The 19690-nt window shown below is 41.1% G+C and overlaps 1 protein-coding gene across 2 annotated transcripts in view; it reads left to right on the forward strand.

Annotated features, from left to right (window-relative positions):
* LHFPL2 (LHFPL tetraspan subfamily member 2) overlaps window positions 1–19690 on the forward strand; it is a 161360-nt gene that overhangs the window by 75025 nt on the left and 66645 nt on the right. For both annotated transcript variants that reach the window (XM_039247439.1, XM_039247440.1), the window contains one exon: window positions 4681–4738. The gene's annotated coding sequence lies outside the window, so the exon portion shown is untranslated. The remainder of the gene's footprint in view (window positions 1–4680; window positions 4739–19690) is intronic.

The raw sequence follows: 19690 nt of genomic DNA on the forward strand, positions 1-19690 counted from the left end.
CTTTGGCAACCTGCCACTCTCTCTGCTTGTAGACAGGTTTGTGAAATTTGACACCCTCCTGTCTTCCCTTAAAAATCTTGCAAGGTTCAGCAGTCTTCAGTGGCTGGCCCATTTCTGCTAAACTCCCGTTGTCGAACGCAAGTGTGAGGCTCTCCTGGTCCTGTCCTTGAAGAACAGTTTATGCTTTGGATGCAGAAGTGGAACCCTGCCTTTTGTGTCTGTTAGGCTGCCACCGACTCCCCTTAAAATATGAACATTTTATATACAAGCATATATGGTATCAACAGAGCATAGTGAAGTAGGATTTGGACAGTTATTCCTTTAGTTGATACAAGTCAAGCAGAGCCTAGAGAGTTGTCTATGAAAAACTAGAGTACTTCTTAGGTGGAAATAGGGTGGTTTGTAAGAATAATAGGGCTCTTACCATATTTTGCTTTTAGCACATCTCCTTTGGTTTCATTTCCAAGCCCTTGGGGGCCCTTCCTTGCCCTCACCCTTGATGAGTAAGTATGATGGTCGAAAAGCACCATGTTGCAAGAATCTAGCATTTACTAATTGTGTGATTTAGCTTAAGTGGTTCAAATTCCTAGTCTGTAAAGTAGGAATAATAAATGACACCTGCCCCGCACCCCCACTCCAACTGCCTTCGACTCATTGTGTGGGTCACAATAGAAAAATAAGTTGTCAAGTGTCATTTAACTTCTCCAGTCCTGTGCCATGGGGACTCCTGTTCTCTCCGAGGATGGGTGTAGTGAACTATCTCGGGGTTCATGGAATGATTCTTTCTATTACAGGACATGCCTCAAGACTTTCCCCTTCGCTGGCTTCTGTGATCATGAGCCGCTGCCTCTTAACCCACCACACAGGCAACCTGGCCCTCTGCATGGCAACTCTTGTTGATTATGACGTTAATTTATCTTTATAACTTCCAAAATAAGTTACACTTGCTGGTTCAGGTTTTACAGAGTTACATGAAACAATTCAAATCAGCACATTTCAAGTCACAGAAAGTTATAACTGAGAAAGGGGTCTTACAACTCCGCTTCCTGTTTTTGGCAGTTCAATTCATTTCAGTAAATAAGAGCTGGTGCCTATCACGTGGGTGCTATGCTCAGGCACTAAAGGCAGCTATTGTTTCTCCCCGATCTCCGGAAGTGGAACAGAAGGGCACGCAACCCAAATGGAGATGAATGGGAAGTAAAAACTTTTTAACTCCTTAATGTGCAAGAAGAACGATGGTTTTAATTTCACTTAGGATCCTTGCTAAGTAAATAATGCCTGCCTTTCTTGGGTTATAAATAATTTCAATGGTCAAGGAGACTACTGATCTATAAAAGTGAAGATGAAAGAATGATAATAATAAAGACTTATATTTCTGCTTTTTATAAGCTCCTCTGTGTTTATTAACCAGTAAGCGAAAACATAATTGCACAAAGAGAAATGGAAAGCGGCGAAATGGCAGCATGGTAACACCTCCCTGTGTGCTACACTAGATGTTTTATAGTGGCCACAGCCCTTGAGAGGACCTTGAAGTGTCTTCTCAGAGATTAAAGGCAGTGTCTTCATTGAGTTACATGTTGTTGTTATTGTTGTTATTTTAATGTTTATTTATTTTTGAGAGAGAGAGAGAAAGACAGAGTGCTAGGAGGGGAGAGGCAGAGAGAGAGGGAGACACAGAATCTGAACCAGGCTCCAGGCTCTGAGCTGTCAGTACAGAGCCCGATGCTGGGTTAGAACTTAGGAGATCATGATCTGAGCACAAGTCAGACCCTTAACCAACTGAGTGAGCCACCCAAGTGCCCCAAATTAAAACAAAAACAAGCAAATAATAAAAATAACACCCATGCTGAAGTTAGATGCCCTGGGTCCTCTTCTTGACCCTGTTTCTGACTGGCAGTGTGATTTGGGGGGTGGGTGGGAAGTCCGTCTTTGTTCCTCAGAATTTCATTTCCCTCAAATTTAAAACGGGGCTAACGTTTTTTGCCCTGCCTGTATAATAGAGCTGTTAGGGTGAGTGTTTGTTTCCCTGTGCATAGACTTGAATCTTCACTTCTTACAATCATGTAACTTTCAGAGAGTTCTTTAAACTTCTCTGTGCCTGCTTCTTCATCTTTAAAGTGGAATAATATTAGTACCTACTTCAGGGTTCTTGTGAGACGTGAGCTAATTCCCACCAAAGACATAGAACAGTGCCTGACAGTTCATGACAGTAATTATTTTTTGGTGAACTTTTGGGGGCTCTCTGACTTAGTATATTTTTAGCCTACTGAATTTTTAAAATAATATTTTTTAAAAATAAAAATCACATAATGCCCTGTTGTCACATTTTATCTTTCTGGTCATTTTGGTAATTTCACAAGATAGGACTTTGTTGTCAGAAACGGTTAATCATGATACTGAAAACTTATTCCCAAATGCGCTTTTTCTTCAGCACTTCGGACGAAATTTATTTATTCTAGGAAGTGTGTTTTACTGGCAGTGTGAGTTTGGAAAGCTTTAAGTGGGAATCAGGATATGACCCTGCCTTCTCTATTACTGTTAGAGGCTGGAGATCTGTCCTAACTGTCTAGAGCTTTGCTTGTGTCGTATCGAACAAAAGATTTTTTAAATGTTATCTTTGATTTTGAACTGTGCCAATTCAACTTTGAGAAGTACTGAAATGTTGATCAAGAGCTCCATCACAACAGACCCATTTATAATAATCCTAGTGGCTTATTTCACAGAAGCAGTTTTCAGATACAAATACTGATCATGACTTCCTGTGATTTTCCCTGAAGGGGTAAAATTAATTTGTGGGAAATGCTTGGAATTTAACTAGTAATTAACTTATAAAGAACCATTAAAAAAAATCCCAACTCCCCCAAGCTATTATGACAAAGGATCTTATGAGTTCAGAATTCTTCTATGTAATTTATGTTTTATAAAGTGAAACCTAGAGACTGTTGTTCACTATCTTCAAATTTGTTATTGAACTAAAATGATGGCGTTAGATGGAGGAACCTTTGAGCCCCACACTGGCTTTTCCACCTCAATTCCAGTTTAGGTTAATACTGAGGCTGCTACTATTAAACTACTTATCTGAATATAAATGTGGTTATTTGTGGCCTGATATGACACACTCCATTATCAAAATTTGATAATGGGATATTTGAAAGTTTGATTATAGAAAACGGACACGGAGATTTTTCCTATTTTTTTTTTGTTTATCAATAGAATTGAGGCTGTTGAATATTTTGTTTCATCTGCCTTTTCCTGTTTGTGTAGTTACTATTTCGTAAACTCTAAACCCTTTATTTCTAAATTTTTACTCCTATACAGTGTTACATTACAGTTCCTAAATAGCATGATTAGGCTAATCATTTTGAAGTGAAGAACTTACTTTTAAACATACAAAAAGCACAAGTTAATTTTATCTGCTAGCTGATTTCTTTTCCAGAGTTTTTTATGTTAAGGAATGTCAGGTTTCTGTCTGGGGAGGTAGTGAGTAGATTAGCAGGTGTTAGGGTCGAAGGTGCTTTCAAGGGGCTGCATGGTAGGATGAAAAGATGTGATCTGGAAACCCTGGCTGTATGTGATGCTGGGGAAATTTCTTTGCGTCTTTCAACACTAGTTTTTTCATCTGTCAATGGAAATACTGCCTGTCTGGAGAGGTTATAATCTGATATCACATTATACTGATTATATGTATCATATGCTGATGTATAAGATCAGCATAATGTAACTGATAATGTAAAATAACCAAATGATAACTGTGATATTTTTACATTAGAAATTTGTTTCATTTATGTTTAATATTTCAAAGCATTGCTGAATAGATATTTTCAGATTCTTTGTTTTGTGAAGATATTAATAGGCTTATAATTTTCTAAGGTTACCACAAGACTTTGAGAGGACCAAAAGGAATACTTGATTTCTGAATAAACTAATCATTATATAAATTCTTATTTCTTTTTTTTTCAATGTTTATTTTTGAGAGACAGAGACAAAGCATGAACAGGGGAGGGACAGAGAGAGCAGGAGACCCAGAATCTGAACCAGGCTCCAGGCTCTGAGCTGTCAGCACAGATCCTTATGTGGGGTTCAAACTCATGAATGGTGAGATCATGACCTGAGCCAAAGTTGGACACTTAACCAACTGAGCCACTCAGGTGCCCCTGTAAATTCTTATTTCTTGAGTCCTTTGTTTACTGCGTTAGTGTTGTAATGACCATTTTTCCCTTTCTCCAGTCTTGGACATCCTTGTGAGTTTACCTTTTAAAAAAAGTTAACAGAGTAACCGAAAAGGATATAGAATACTGCCAAGGTAGTTTCCTCGTTCGCAGTTTTAGATTTCATTCCTTGTTTCAGAATTATTTGAACCTTTCATGGCTGTTCATAAAGTGCCCTCAAGAACCAAGTACTCTCAAATTGAGCCCTTTGTGAAGGGTAAGGAAAGGATGCAATAATGTCCATATTTATGGGCTGTACCTTCCCCACTGCTTTCTTTTTTTCTGGTTTGGACCTTGTGTTAATACATCAGTGTTTCAAAGAATGGGTGACTGTATTCTAATGCAAGTTGAACTATCTGCTGCCTGAGGGCTAATATTTAAAACATCACATATTTTAATGAGACTTAAATTGTATGCTAAGTCTTCTTCATGTTGAAAAAAAATCTAAGTTTTTTTCACTTTGTTTTTCCAGGTGGCATTTTTCTGAAGTTGTTCATTGAGACTTACCAGCATTCCTACAGATAGAATAGGTAAGTGGTTGAAATCAGATACCCTTATTATAATGATTCTTGGGATACTTTTCCAGCTGGGTAGCAAATTACTTCTTGAAAGAGTTTCAGTGTGTCAAACTTGTGGACCTTGAATATTAAACACTAGTGTTTTGTGTTTATTTATTTATTTAGTTAGTTAGTTAGTTATTGGTTAGAAATATCTCTTGGATGAATATACACAAATGTTATAAAAGGCCCTGTGAAGTTTCAAGATGGTATTAAATTTAATGCTGTAATTTCCATGTTTCCATTCTGACATGCTTTGTTCTTGTTGCCATTCATCAACAAATTTCAGAATTCTTTATGGTGGGGCAGAACCGACTTTAAGTTTTCTTTCCTTTTGAGTTTCCTGTAGGCTACTTTACCAGTTGTTACCATTTCTCTGTAAAAGGGGAAGTAGAGATGACTAATTCAGATTACCCAATTTTATTACTTGGTGACAGCTCTGGTAGGGGAACTGCCCAAATAAGAGTTGAAAACAGTTGACTAATAGGTTATTTATGTGTAAGTCTTTAGATTCTTGTTTATAAAACTTACTTTGAGGAAGTACTAGTAATAATAACAGAGGTTAAGTAATCTCCTACAGTATGCATTCAGGAAAATGAATTAATAAATTATCTTAAAAGACGTTGATCTATCCCTGCTTCTTAAAGGGAGACAATATTCAACCTGGTCCTCTAAGGGCCTTGTTATGAACTTGAGGATGCGGCTGCCAAGGGAGCCAGGATGTGGTTTGGATTTGGGACCCATTGAGACCCCATCTGGGAGGGTCTGCCACATGCAGGGAATTCCTAGAATATGTTCACAGACACCAACTCATTTGTGAAGAGGTGATTTTTTTTAGCTTACAGATTCTGGGGAAGGAAAAATTGCTCTTATATCATGAATTGAACTCTTGATTTCTCAAATGATATTAAATTGTTCTAACAGCAACTACTGCTTGGGGTTAGATTAGGAAGCTTCGACTTTTTTTTTTTTTTTTTTTTTAATGGGAACTGTAAACACTTGTGAATTGTGAAATTATTTGAGCAAAGTTCTCATGGAAAGGCTATGATTGACCCAAGGTGGATGGGTGTCCTGTGAAGGTTAGTCATTAGCACCTTATCAAACTGATAATCTTTAAATATCTGTCCCATATTTATTTACTGGGAGTAGGTGAGACTAATTTTCTATTGATAAAGACTTTCAATAAAAATATATATCTTTTCCTCTATGTTGAAAATAAGGGACTTATTACATGGGATTTTCTGAACCAGGTGTTCATAAGCCTATTTAAAATTTGGTTAGTAACACTCTACCTTGTATTGTTCAGGTCCAGACTTTCAGATGCCTGTCAGCCAGGTGACGTTGGTATTGGTAGTGAGGGCTGTTTTCACTCATACAGTTTTGCGAGGGGAAATGTTCTCAACAGACACAGGTCTGTGCCCGTGAGGAGTGTGTTTATTTCACCTCCTGGGACTGTCAGTTTGAGTGGAAACGGGTCCAATTGCCATTTTGTCCATTATGTGAGGAATCACATGTGAACCCCGGAGTTAAGTGGCTCCGTATTTCCCATGTATTCCAGTGATGATTTAGTCCCCCATTGTGGCTTGTCACCCTGGATCACTGCCAGGCCGGCCTGCTGAATCCATCTCTGGGGAAAAGCCAATTTCATTGTGCCAGTGCCTTCAGAGTCATGTTCTCCCTTGAAATCCCCATTTTAGAAGATGTAGCCAGGCCATGTGTAGCAACATGGATGGACCTTGAGGGTGTTATGCTGAGCGAAATAAGTCAGGCAGAGAAGGACAAATACCATATGTTTGCACGTATAGGAGGATTAGGAGGAACTTGACGGAGGAACAAGGGGGAGAAGAAGGGCGGAAATGGTGGGGGAAAGGGAGAGAGGCAAACCATGAGAGACTCTTGAATGCTGACAAAAACTGAGGACTGATGGATGTGGGGGGGAGGGGGGGATGGGCATGAAGGAGGGCACTTTGGGGATGAGCACTGAGTGTTATGTAGAAACTAATTTGACAATAAACTATTTGTAAAATAAAAAAAAATAAAAAAAAAAAAAAAAAGAAGATGTAGCCAGATAAAACTCACCTTTTGTATGTCTTTTTTTTTTTTAATTGTGAATTAAATTCATGTCATACAAACACAATAAAACTTAACCAAGTCAGACCTAACAGTGGCCTTTCTGAAGTAACAACAGCATGTGAATTACAGAGAAATCTGACTACTCACATTGTATCCACTTGGTGAAAGGGTTCTCTTGAACAAAGAGTCATTGCAGCCTGGGGAGAGCCTCGTCATCAGGTGGTCCTAGGCTGAGGCTCCGTCTCTGCTGGACACAGACCAAGGTTGGGATCCCAAATGTGGTGCCAGTGGCTGTGTGACCTAAGACTTGTTCCTTTACCCGATGGATCTCCCATCTTGTTATGTGTGGATACCCCTTCCCCCCAGAGCGGTTTGGAAGATTCAGAGAGGCAAAGATAGCATGTGTGTGACAGAAGAGCAGGCACCAACTACTCTTGCCTGGGCCCGACATCAGGAACCTTGAAAGGAATGCTGGACATGGGAGGGCGGACCTGCTTTGCCAGGTCCCTCCTTGCCTCGCTGGTAGAGTGACAAGTTATAGCTCCTCTGTTCTGCCCTGCCTCCTCTGTGAGAATTGTGAAAAATGTTTGAAAAGTGTCAGTTTAGGGTGTTGGTTGGTATTAGAAGGCTTCTAGTGGGTAGGCTTAAAAAAAAATCTAGTCAGACTTTCTGGGCTTGAGTCCCAGCTCTACACCTTATAATTAGGTGTATGACCTTGAACAAGTCATTAACACCCTCTCTGGCTCTCACCTGTCTCACAGGATTGCTGCAAGGTTAAATGATGTATTGTGTGTGGAGTGAGGCATATGGAACTAACACCTAGTGAATCTCAATAAATATGCTCATAAATTCACCAGGACACAAGAAGGGGGAGGCAGAATCTGACTGAAAAACATTTGCATGGTTTTAAAATCTCTTGAGTTTGAACTGTGATGTAAAGAGTTGCCTTTTATATCATGTTATGTTATTTAGAACAGGAAGGATCATCTTTTTCCTGAATAAACTGAGAGTGGCCTTCTCCTATAGTGCGGGGCTCTCTCATTAGATGCGCGCTAGTATTCTTTGGTTTTCTTTTCATGAGTGAACGAATCTTTTCACATCTGGGGGAATTCTTGATGGAACTGACCGAAGAGCGAAGTAAAAGCTCTAGCTTTGCACTGTCCATTATGGCAGCCATTGTCTTGAGCATTTGATTATGGCAAATGCGACTGAGGCATAGAATTTTTAATTTTATTTCATCTTAGTTCATTGGAAATTTAGAATGGTTGGTTGATTCAGCTATTGGAAAACTTTTAAGTACGTTTGGAACAATTCGGGCATGCAGATCTATTTTTTCAACTGTACGTTTTACATAGCTTAATCAGATCAAGTACTTCTGATGAAAACTTAGCGCCTGAATTGAGGTGTGTCGTAAGTACAAAATACACAGCAGATTTTGAAGTGTTAATGTTGGGAAAAAAGGATGTAAAAATATTTTTAATACTTTTTACATAGATTATATATTGAAATGATAATATTTTGGATATGTAGAATTAAATATATTATTAAAATCAATTTCTTCTTGCTTTTTAAATGTTTCTACTAAAATTTTAAAAATTTTGTTTAATGTTTATTTTTGAGAGTGCGTGAGTCAGGGAGGGGCAGAGAAAGAGGGAGACAGAGAGTGCAAAGCCCAGCATGGGGCTTGAACTCATGAACCCTGAGATTATAACCTGAGCTGAAGTCAGATGCTCAACCAACTGAGCCACCCAGGCGCTCCTTTACTAAAAAGTTTAAATGTTGTACATGGCTCACATAATACTACCATTGGACAATGATACTCTAGAAGATCCTTGAAAGAACAGGGTAATTTCATTTTTTAATGTTTATTTATTTTTTTTATGTGAGAGAGAAGGGTGGGGTAGGGACAGAGAGAGAGAGAAAGAGAATCCCATACAGGCTCTGCACTATCAACCCAGAACCCTATGCCGTGCGAGACCATGACTTGAGCCAAAGTCAAGAGTCAGACACTTAACTGACTGAGGAACCCAGGTGCTCCAAGAATAGGGTAATTTCTAATTTATTGGGTAAAATATAGTTTTTTCCAATAGGTTGTGACAAGTGTGTTTTTTTTTTTTTTTTAAAGCTCCCCCCCCCCCCAAGACTGCAGGACAGGGATATTTTTAAATATTCAGAGTTGGGGAAAAAAAAAAAAAGAAAAGGCACATTGCTGATGTGTTACCTGAACCTTATGTAATACAGCCCAACACTCAATTCTTCTGTCTTCACCATAGACCTTTCCCCGCTGCTTTCTCATGAAATGTGCCAAGGGAGATACTCCCCACTGTCCACCAGGATAGGAACCCAAACACTACTTCTCAGCCAAATGTTCTGCTTCTTTAATGGTTGTTAACTTTGACATTCGATGTAGGTACCATGTTCCCAGGTCACATTTTGACATGCCCCAGTTGAGATCAGTTTAGGAACTGTCATCCACGAGAAAATGACTTTTACCCACGTGCATGAATTAGCACTCTCTTCTTACTGTGGTACCAGAAATACAGAGATAAATTTTCAAGGGAATGATGGCTGGCTCCATGGTTAGTTGTCACCAGTGTATGTATGAAACATGAGAAGATAATACAATTGGGGTTATCAGTGTGTTTGTTTCTCATTCATGCCCTGGTTGGCACTTTAGTGTCTTCTAAGAGGTGAGGGAAAAGTGTTTGACTCCAAATCATGACGGCTGGCTCACAAGGTGATGGCAGTGAGGTTTCCAACCTCTGATTGTGCTCCTCTGTAGTTGGGGTCAACAAACACCAGCCACTTTCCATGTCAGAATCTTCCATTGTGTCTGCTTGGTCTGTGACAGTACATTCCTTTCTACGATAAACATGGCAGATATATTGCCATCCTCATACTTTTCCAGGCTGAGAAAATGAATGGGAAGGTTTACTTGCCAATATTGTTCTAACCAGGAATTAAGCAGAATTGATATTTCTGTATTAAATAGAAGCCATTGTCACATTTCATGAAGAATCTTTAGCCAGCAAAGAGTGGCTTTTCCTTGCATAGAGGTTAACTGTTACAACACTGAGGCTTTTAAGTTTCATTGGTAGAATATAGGCTTCCTTTCCTCTAGTAGTTTGGAAGCAGTTAACAGGAGAGGGTGAAGTAGCCTTCTTCCTTTACTGAGGATAAATTAGACTAAATACATGCTGTCTGGATAGGAAAATGATAAAACAAAGTAGAAATAAGATTATGATTTTCAAGATGTCAAAAAAGCAAATCAGAATAATTGGATGTATTAAAGACTAAAGGTGAAAGCAGTTCTTTTTCTGCTTTTGTTACTTGGATGTTGAGGACTTGCCTTTTTTCTGATAAGAAGTTTTGGCTAGAACTGTACCTGTTGGACAGGAAAGTCATGAGGATTCTTCTCAGCAAGGACAGAATAAAAAGTTGCTTCCCTTGGTTGACTGTGGACTTCTGAGGGCTGGTCTGAGTCTTTTATTATATCTTCAGTGTCTGGTACATTGTCTAATGCATAGTAGGTGCTCTGTGAATATCGGTTGATGGATGGGAGATAAGTGTCTGTGGTTAGACTGTAGAGCTAGGTCTATAACATGCTCTGAAGAGAACTCTACTTCAAGTACATTGTGCGCTTCCCAGTGTCATCATTGATTATGTGGTCGATAAATGTCTGGCAAACGGAGGAGTGAATGTGGGCTGAGGTATAACTTCCAATTTATAAGGGATTGTGGGAATTTGGCCCATTTATAATTTGGGAAGCCACAGAGGTACTTTGAAGCAGAGAAGTGAGGTTAAACATTAGGAAGGCACCATGGGTAGCAGATTGGCCAGAGGCTAGGAAACCAGGTAGGAAGGGGTCACTGGCAAGAAACAATGGAGGTGGAAAGCGAGGATTCTGAGGGTCAGGTGGGCAAGACCACAGCTAAACTGAATAAAGCACAGTCGCAGGGGGTGGGTACCTGTCTGGTTAGCTTTGGATAGGAGCTGGGGCGGCTCTTTGGATAGGAGGGTTGCCATAAATAAGCTTCAAGTCCAAGGAATAGATAGGCAGAGTCTTCTCACGTGCTGGCCTCACTTCTTCTCAAAAATAGAAGTCATCCTTTGAGGAGGATGAGGTGAAGGAGCGTTTAATGCTTCCCTGTGTGGAAAGGAGCTCTTCTTGGTGCCGATGTGGCGAAAGCATCCATCTTGCTGTGAATTCTGGTCGTCTGTTTGATGGATTATTCCATAGGGAGCTCAGGTCCTCCATCTGATGGGGTAAGTCCACAAGGATGGTCTGGATCTCACATCAACAAACATGTGGTTTTGTTGTGATCAAATGCTAAAGTCTGTGAAAGAGGCTCTGTACAGCTCCTCCATCAAGTAGATTCAGTTCCAGTTGGTAGTCCTCTTGTCATTCCAGCTACAGAAAGAAATTCCATGATCCTTACATAGAAAGCTTTTTCACGGTAATGATCCACTTTGTAAATTGCCCCTCAAAAGAAAGGGGATGAGCTCACCTCATATGAATGAATATACACCGTGATGGTGTAGAGGTGTCTCCCTCACTGTCACTGTAAAATATATGTATGCTTTTACATGAAGCTTGCTAACATTGGTAAGTCATAGCTGTATATATTTTTATCATTTCCCATGCCCAGCCGCAGCAACCCCTGCTCACCACTGACGAAGGCAGTAGCTGTAAAGTTCTGAGATCCTGCCCCCCATAAACACCCTCCCTGCTCTTTGAAATTTCATCACGATTTCCTAACAGAAACTGGCTCCTTTTGAATTAAATATTGGTTTAATCTACATTCGCTTTTGGATTAATTCAAAAGCCAAAATAAAGTTTTTGTAATCTTTTTCCCTCCTTGTACTCTCACGCCTATGGGAACCACCAGGGCCACAGTGGTCCTGTCTTTTAAGACACCACCCTCCTCCAAGCCACAGGCTAGCCACTCACCACATATGTAGGGCTAGGGTTCCAGGCAACCTGTACAGATGGGATTGACCCCTGGTCTCTGTACTTTATGTTACCGGCCCGGAACAGCCTGCGAAAAAGCTAATTGGCAAGCTCAGATGAACTTTGAAGTGTACCTGATTTTGATCCAAATTAATATATATATGCAGCCAAGTTGTGTTAGGAAATGAGCTCTTCCTGTCATTAACTCCCAGCTTAGGTCATCTCTTTCATGTAATGAAGGCAAATGTGAGAATTCACTTTAGAATCTAGTGTGACTCATCTGGAAGAGCTGGCTCCGCTCTGGTTGCCTCATCACCATGGTCCTCTCTTCCTGCTTCATTCCCAAGTTGTATCTCTGAATAAGTTGAAGTTCAGTCCATTTTTCTCCTAATATTCATGGACTGGCTGTGGACTGGCAAGACTTGCATGGACTTCCCATCATCATTCACGGTCAGGGTAGCCGCTTCTGGACCATTCATACCCTACATCAGGTACTGTTAAGTCTCTCTTCTGGGAACCGTCAGGCATTTTGGTATAAGGGTAGCTGTCGAGAAGATCCCTTGGGCAGACCTCCAGGAGTCGTATTTTCCTTTAGCTGCTGTGATATTCTATGTTTTATGCTTGCATATTTATATTATCTGTACATCTCAAAGCAAAGGTAGTTCTTCAGCTCACCAAAGGTCACATCTCAGTCTTCCCTGGTGCCTCGTATACTTTTGAAAGCAGGCAACAACTCTTTATGTGCTAATTATTATTGCCGGACTCGAATTTCCGGAAGATGTTTATATGTGTTTTCTCCCAATTATCAAAATAATCCATGTTCATACAGAAAAGTATACGCATGCAGGAGAAAAAAAAATCAGTCTCCTTAGAAGTCACCACTTCCAGTCTACTGGCCAGGCTCCTAAGAGTGTCTCTTTTTGCACATTTTTTTAAAGTTTACTTTGAAAGAGAGTGGTGGAGGGGCAGAGAGAGACTTCCAAGCAGGCTCTGCACTGTCAACATAGAGCCTGCCATGGGGCTTGAACTGTCAGCTCACGATCAAGAGTCAGATGTTTAAGTGACTGAGCCACCCAAGTGCGCCCCTTTTTATACATTCTTTTCTCACGTAGTTGAGTACTTCCTCTGTATACAACTCGACCTTCAGTTACTTTTTGTTTAATAGGATGTTATATTCATTTCCCCGTATCATTAGAAGTTTCTTGTTAAAAGAAAGCATTTCAGGGGTTGACTATTACGTCTGTGGTATACATTTAAATCATTGTAACTTTTCTTCTATTTTTAATATTTAAGTTTTCTGATTTTTTAAAATCATTGAATATAAGCTTCACGTGTCCTTTTATAGACATTTGTTCGGTTTTAAAAATGTGTCCCGGAAAGTTGGGCTGTCACTGGCAGTAAAAGAGAGGGCTTGTTTTAGCGCCCTGTAAGGACCCCTAAGGACCCAAACCTTTGGGAAGTAAGAATGGCACCTCGTTTTAATTTTACTGTTTTTATTACTAATGAAGCTGAATGTTGTTCATGAACACAATAGCTGCTTGTATTTTCTTTTTTGTGATTACATCCTTCTTTCCAGGTGAAACTGTCATTTGTGACTTGTGATGTTTATGATTTCGACTCCTTTCGCCTAGAAAGGTTTATTGAGATGCACAACTTTGCACATACTGTCTTCTCAGTTATAGTTAATCACATACAACATTGTCCTGTCTTCGAGGTGAAATCAGGTGTGAAAGTGTCGAAGAGAACATACCTGGAGGTTCTCGTACGACTTCTTGGTTGTGACTGTCAGTCTGGAACATCAGCTCTACCCAGTAAGCACCAGACCTCGTGTGCGCCGCAGCCATCACCCCGCCTCCTGCCCTGGGACTTCTCCTTCCCCCTCTGCCTGGCCAGGGTATATGTGGTATAGCTCATGTTGATAGAATAATAATAATAAACATAACATGCTGGCTCACAATAGAGTATTTGCCGACCCCGTGAAGCGATTCATACCTGCTTCTCTCCAGTGTCCTTCTTGCTTGGCTGACTTCCCTTACCTCTTCCTTATCACTTTTTCCAGGGAGTCCTCTCCCCGCTTCTCTCTTTCTGCTCCTTGCCGTCTCCAAATTTTCTAGGCCACCCCATGACTTCACTTGCCACTCACAGGCCAGACCTCCCCAGACCTCTTCCTCCGGGCTGCAGGCCCATATAGCCACCTGCTTGCGGTAGGTCTGCCCTTCATGTCCTACTGCCGCTGACGATAGATCGTGCCCCAGAATGAACCTGTTCCTTCCTTCTGACTGGCTCTGTGGCCTGAATTCCCTCTCCTAGTAAAAAGGCCTCTAGTCCATCCACCAAGCCAGATACCAGAGCAGCATCTTGAGATCCATCTTTCGCTCATTGCCCACATCCCATGGGTTATATGATGACCTGTCCATTCTCCCTCCTTCATAATGCTTCTCCTGAATCCCTTTTCTTCCTGCCCTGGTCCAGGCTGGACTCATGGGAGGAGCGGATGTGTGTTTATCCTACTCAGTGTAGTCTTAAAAAATAAATATATATCTTAAATATTATTTTATTTTATATATTATTTTAAACAAAAATAAATCTGATTTCTCCAAAATACAATCGATATTTTGCAGGGTGTGGTATTTTAGTGGAGTATTTGTGAATTTTTAATATAAAGAGAACCCTTATCCATGAATCTAACTTTTGTAAACACTTGAATTCTGTACCTACTTATTTGTTTTAAAGCAAAGTATGCCTCAAATAATGTCTAATATATATTAGTCAAACAAGAGCCCCTGGACATTACTTTCCAGCTAAAAGGCTTTTGATTTGAGGGCTTGACATTTTTTCTTTGGATAGTAAGTACTTCCATATTGCAATATGTATTGTTTTTTGTAATATTGGAATTATCCTGTATTAGCTAGCTTTTCAACTTCACCTCCCAGGGAACTCAGGCAAGAAACACAAATATTTTCATAAGATTCTTTGGAGGAGGAAAATTAATATTTTTGAGAATGAAATATGGTGAATTGTCTCCTAAGGATTGAAAGACTTTATTAAGATAGCAAAATCTCCTTCCCCAGGGGTGTGTTTTCTCAGGGCTTATTGGAAATATGGTGCTGGGAAGAATAAAAGGAAATTTAATGCCATGGAAGTTGGAAACAGACACTGAAATCCAATCCTTTTTAGAACACATATAACACTAATTCCCAGAGATTTAAGATAGCTCTGTTCGCTTCCTGAGGCTGTCAGACTCATTATAACTATGACACGGAAAGGTTCTTAGGCACAAATATGCCATGACAATGTTTTATTTACTGCAAATATTTACTATACGTGAAGGTGGGGTGTCCCTGTGGTCTGCCTTCCCTTACTGGTATCAGGTCGCTTCAGTGTTGGTACTGGGTTTTTTTTGGCTTCCCCCAGACCAGATCCTGTGACCAGGATTCAAGCACAAGTTGGTTGTTCGGGAGGTAATCCCAGAAGGCATCATTAAGGTAGTTGGTAGGTGAACTAGGGAGGAGATGAAAGGCAATAAAGGGGTGATCTTGAGCAAGTTGCTGCTGTGGGCACCTAGGGCTGAATGGCTGGTGAGTTCGAGGAGGCATTCTTCAGAACCAGCCCATTGGAGGGGCCAGCCAGCTAGGATAGGCCGTCTCCACCTCGCATCCATCACTGACTGCTCTCGAGGCCAGCAGTTAAGGCCTGCTCTGTGCTTGGGTGGTTGTCGTGGGTGCTTGCTGTAAGCAGAGGTGAGAACAGGGAGGTGAGGGGTATGCATGGGGCACTGATGGTGCCTACTGAGTGCACTACTTTCGTATTTTTAACATTGATAGACAGGCTCACTTGAGGGAGACATCTCAGATGGTCAGAAACAAAGCACATACAGAGACTGCTAGTAGAGTGTAAGTTATAGCAGTGTCTGATAGATGTTGAAGTGAATTTAAAATACTGAGAATTTGATACCATTGATCCTGAAATGGGGAAGAGAAGATTGTAGAATCAGTCTCGGAGAGGTGTCTAGGTGTTGATCCTAAAATGATATCTCGTGCCTCAGTAACAAACACCGAACAGCCATTATAGTAACAAATGGAACAGCTGGATTGTCAGGGCTTCCTACAGGCCTGAGGTTTGCTCATTGCTAATCAGTCTATAGAGGTATAACTAGGCCCGCAAGGAAGTTACGATATTTTTTCCATGTACTCAGATCTGGAAGAAAACAAAAATCTGACGGAAATCTGTAGCCAGCCAAGTCTGAACAGAGCCATCGACATTACTTTGGGAAATTCCTGGGGAAGGAAAGGTGGCATCCAAGCTCTGAGTGCACCTTAAAAAGAGCCCTTCTCTTTTATTTTTTTATTCCTCTCTGTTACACAGCAGTCTTGAGGACACATCTTAAAATGGAAAATATAGTCTCATATCCTGCTGGCTGTTCTTTCATGTCATTTAGGGGGTGAGGGGATAAGATCTCGAAGCTACCAGATGCCTAATCATCTGGACCTATCATGTGCTGGTGTAGCGGTGAAGAGTAGTCCTTCAAGAGTTTCCAATCCCGCCATGAGAAGACAGGCAGGGAAGTCACTGCTTCGGTAATAAATTGATTATGTTGGAGACAGAGGAAGGAACAATTAATTCTGCCATTTGGGGGGTGGGGGCATCCCAGAGCTATGATGTTTGAGTTGGGCCTTATAGATGACTACGTTTCACTAAGGGATGAAAGCACAGAGTGGCATCCAGATGGGGATAAGTGCGGACAGCAGCAAGGGGGCTGGAAATGCGGTGAGTGGTCAGGGAGCAGGGAGTGGTTGCCGGGCGGCATGAGGTACACAGCCGAGTGAGCCTGGAAATGTGGGCATGGAAGTCAGCCGGTCAAAGTTCTGAGGGCCTTGCCACTGCCCTTACTGTCTCTCCCACACCATCAGAAGGCAGATGGCATTTACAGCCAATCCATTTCTGTCGATTCCAGTTTTCCCAGCAAACATCCTGCCATCATAGATGTAACTTTGGGTGATGAATGGAGCTTTTACAATCTGTGTGGGGCTCAAAGTTCCACCAACGAAGCCTTTTGGTGGCGAAACCAACATTTTGTGCTTAGTGGCTGACCAGTGATCCGGTATGGCCTGTGAATGCCTTGTTGAAGGGGGAATCAACACACTTCATGCAGGTGGCCAGTATTACACAAGTGTATGTACTACTTAGCCTCTTTCTGCCATGCATTTTCTGTCATTCCAACAAGCCCATGTGTTCTGCATTTCTGGAAATATCTAGCTGTACATAATAGAATAGAATTCTTTGTGCTTATTTTTTCCTAGTTTCCTCCCTTCTCTGCTCTAGTTGTGTCATAGCATTAGTGTGGTGGTGCTTCTGGATATTCTTCAGGGGTGCCTCTGCTCTTAGAATACATACCTCTGTGTGTGGATTGAGAAAGGGAACCAAGTCATAAGCTGGCTGCGGGCTTTCTCCCATGTTACATTAAGCAGCTGAATACCTTTAGTTGTCATTTTTGTCTTTTGTTTCTAATGGAGTAGCTGCCTTGGTAGAAAGAGAGATCACTCAATATGGTGTCCAGGTCCTGCGACCATTTCTCAGGGTGAATTGGGAGCAGGAGCTAAAAGTGACTCCCAGACACATCTCTAGGATCCTAGAGGAAGTTGGTCCATTATTATCTCAGTGGATCCTTGCACTGACCTCTGGCTGTTTAAATTCAAAATTGCATGTAGTTCATCCACTCTCAAAAAGGCCCCCCGAGTGGCCATGCTATAGAGAACTCCCTCAGCTAGTCACCTTGTTTATTTCTTAGGCTGAGCAGTGTGCTCACGATTGTTTTTCCCGTAGGAATTTCTACTTCCTCTTTTATCACTCATAGAGTGTTTTTTTTTTTTTTTTTCCATGGAATTCCCCTATTTCTCTGTAGATCCACTTTTATCCCATCCTTTGAAATGGCATTCAGGCTTCCAGGAGATGTTTCCCTGATGATTTCACAGCAGAAGATAAAGACTTAAAAGTTTTCTATGCCAAAGAAAGAAAGATTGAGAGGTCTTGAATCCAATTTAGTAAATTGGCACCTGACAGCTATGTATCTTTGGGTGAATCACTGTCCTTTAGTGAATGAGTGTAAGAATAATGAATTCTAAGACTATTCCAGTAGCCAGATGCATAGTTCTTCTCTCTGCTCCTTGTCAGTCGCTCTCCCCAATACAAAAGAAAATACAAAGGTAAATAGGATATTTTTTCAGTTTTGTGTGTAGTATCAAACATCACTGTGCACTGTACTCTACTCCATGTGCAGGGACCATGCTGGGGGGCTGGTTCTTGAATTCCAGAAGACTGCCCTTGTTGTTCCTGGTCTTTTGAGTGTACACATCTCAACAGCCCTAAACCATGATTTGACTTGGCCTGGCTCATGTGAGCCTTCACTCACTATTAGAATCCTTGTGGTCTCATGACCAGAGCACTAGATCATTTATTTCCCTATCATCACTGTTGAAAGCTGCCAGTGGAGAACCTCTTGAGGCTGAATGAGCTTTTTCTTTCTGATTGAATAGAAACTTGTACGGGAGGGTACAGATTTATGGAAGGTTACAGATTGGTGACCAATGGGCAGGTAAGAAGTTCTTTAGTGGTTCATCAGCTTCTGTGGAAGAATAGCCTTTGGCCTCTAGCTCTGTTAGTGGTTATGCTGTTTTCACTGAGTTTTAAACCTGTGAAATGTAGTGAGAGTGAATGTTCATGTACATTCTCTCGGAAACAAGACTAATATCAGTGCTCAAAAACTGTAGAAAATGGAAGAAAAAGCCTAATGTCATTGCTCAAAAACTGAAGAAAAATGCTCCAAACCTTTGTGCATATAACATTTAGGAAAGTTTTCTAATCAAGATTACTAATCATCTAATCAAGATGATTTTGAGGGGAAGTTTCTCCATCTCTGATTACCTGAGAGATCACTGTGGTGATTTTTGGTTTCATAACCCCAACTCCGTACTCACGGTAGTGTGTGCCACTGCCATATTAGAAGATGTGACATATCTGGGTTGTTTCATAGGTCATCAAGAACAAAGCATGCAAAACTAGAACTATTCCCAAAATTCAGAATTCATGGTCAAGCTTTCCAAAATAGTGTTACAGGAAAGTAGTCTTATTTGGCTTCTATAAACTTAGTTGTTCAGGGGCACCTGGGTGACTCAATCAGTTAAGTGTCTGACTCTTGGTTTCAGCTCAGGTCATGATCTCACGGTTTGTAGGTTCAAGCTCTGTGTTGAGCTCTACTCTGGCAGCATGGAGCCTGCCTGGGATTCTCTCTCTCTCTCTCTCTCTCTCTCTCTCTCTCTCTCTTTGTCTCTTTCTCTCTCTGCCCGTCCCCTATTTACACTGTCTCTCTCAAAATAAATAAAAACTTAAAAAAAATAAACTAGTTCATTATTAAACAGGATTTCTTTTTATTGTAGCACTTTTCAGAGACTTTAACATGCTCATGTGCATAGCAGCTTTTCAAAGGTAGGATATAGGATTTGACATTTGTCCTGGGACCCCTATGGTCTAAGTGCCTGTGACCATTGCTCATAACTCAGATCACTCCTACACACTGGGGGAGATGTGGTCATGTGGTTGATTTGAAACCATTACAGATCCTCTTTCGCTCTTCTTATCTGGAACTGCAGCCTTATTTCCCTTCCCCTTGAGCCTGGACTGGCCTTCTGGTTTGCTTGGAGTGATAGGTGCAGCACAAGTATTGTGTGAGTTCCAGAGCTTAGACCTCGAGAGGTCTGGCAGCTTCTGCTTTTGCCCTGTGGGGACTCTACCTTGGGACTTCCACGTAAGGAAGCTAGTCCAGCCTGCAGGAGGATAAGAGAGAGGCCCGTGGAGGAGAGCTTCCCCCATAGGCAGGCAGTATTAACCACCAGGTATATGAATGA

This window comes from Hyaena hyaena, unplaced genomic scaffold (genome assembly GCF_003009895.1).
Source record: "Hyaena hyaena isolate Hyena2069 unplaced genomic scaffold, ASM300989v1 scaffold_299, whole genome shotgun sequence".
Classification (NCBI taxonomy): Eukaryota; Metazoa; Chordata; class Mammalia; order Carnivora; family Hyaenidae; genus Hyaena; species Hyaena hyaena.